This window comes from Delphinus delphis, chromosome 10, assembly GCF_949987515.2.
Source record: "Delphinus delphis chromosome 10, mDelDel1.2, whole genome shotgun sequence".
In the NCBI taxonomy this organism is placed as follows: domain Eukaryota; kingdom Metazoa; phylum Chordata; class Mammalia; order Artiodactyla; family Delphinidae; genus Delphinus; species Delphinus delphis.
The window spans coordinates 76,845,428-76,847,020 of record NC_082692.2 but is presented as its reverse complement, the minus strand read 5'-3'; the positions used below and the strand labels follow the sequence as shown (position 1 = coordinate 76,847,020).

The window sequence follows — 1,593 nt, the reverse complement described above, 5'->3', positions numbered from 1 at the left end:
GGGTTGCAGTTAAAAACATTCTGGAAAGTTATTGTCGAGGTCTTTGACAGATTTTTGTTGGGAACTCGAGCAAACTTTTTCTTCTTGTAGACAGGCAGTTTCTATAGATGCCAAAAGATAGCATAAAGTTAAAATTTCTGCCATCAATTGCTTGTTTCTTCTATGTGGAGCTATGAAAATGCTTTGGCTCTTTTTTTTTTTCTTCTTCTCCCAAATGAGGTATCAGAATTTTCTTAGTTTATGAATACACAAGCTATTCATTCAAAGAGGCTGTTGATTTGATTGTCTGTAGGACTTCATTAAGTAACTCAGGCTAGAGGAGATGCAGCCTAAGGTTTGCAGTCTTATTCTTAAGCAATGGATTTAGAACCTTGTTTGCCACTAAAAAAAAAAAAAAAAAAAAAAAAAAATTATTTGGGGCAAGGTCAAGTGTTTAGTTATGTGATATATTTATATTCTGTTCATCTTTCTCCAGGTCAAGAAATTAGGAAACAGCAAGAAACAGTTTTTTTTTTTTTTTCCAGCTATTGTGTTCTCAAAAGTCAATTGAAATATTAGCATTCTACCTTTCCGGCCACAGGACCTTCACATGTGCTGTTCCATTTATCAAGAGGAATTAACTTCCTTACCCACTGCTGCTTCTCCTAGTTTTTTTTTTTTTCTTTTCTTCCTTTAAATCTCAGTCTCCCCTTTCCCAGAAAAACCTTCCATGGCCTTCTTAAGTCATATTCCCCCATTATGTGCTTAAACCACTGTGGGCCATTCTTTTGTAGAACTTATTAGTGTTGCGGTTTTATATTTCTCTGTTGCAGTAATCCATCTAATATTTCTTTCCCTTCCTCATCTGTCAATGCCGTGAGAGTGGGGGTTGTCCTTGCTCATCACGGTAGTCTGAGTACCTAACACAGTTGAGCTCAACACAGGTTTGATGGGTGAATGACATGCTGACTAATGGACTGAATGCTGTCACCATAAAGCAGTTAATTATGCAGGCTGAAAACATCTTTATAATTAAGCATCCTTGTCTTTCAACTTTTGTTTTTTTTCTTGGAATTTCAAAGAAATAGGGCAGGGGTGATTTAACAGGTGCCATACTCAGCCTCTGTTGTTTTTTATGATGCCTGAAAGAATATAATTAAAAAAAATAAAAGAATGTACCCGGAAGTGCTGGTGTTTGTAGCTGGCGTGATGGCTTCAAGGTTACTCCGCGGAGCTGGAGCGCTGGCCGCGCAGGCCCTGAGGGCCCGCGGTCCCAGTGGAGTCTCCGTGGTGCGCTCTATGGCGTCTGGAGGTGGTGTTCCTACTGATGATGAGCAGGCCAGTGGGCTGGAGAGGGAGGTCATGCTGGCTGCACGCAAGGGACTGGACCCGTACAATATGCTCGCCCCAAAGGCAGCCTCAGGTACCAAGGAAGACCCTAATTTAGTCCCCTCCGTCACCATTAAGCGGAGAGTGGGCTGCATCTGTGAAGAAGACAACAGTGCTTTCATCTGGTTGTGGCTGCATAAGGGCGAGGCCCAGCGATACCCTAGCTGTGGAACCCGTTACAAGCTGGTGCCCCACCAGCTGGCCCACTGACCCCCTGCACTAACT

The 1,593-nt window shown here is 42.5% G+C and overlaps 1 pseudogene; it reads left to right on the top strand.

Annotated features, from left to right (window-relative positions):
- The first annotated feature begins 1,163 nt into the window (after positions 1-1,163).
- LOC132431718 (cytochrome c oxidase subunit 5B, mitochondrial pseudogene) lies at positions 1,164-1,593 on the top strand (annotated as a pseudogene).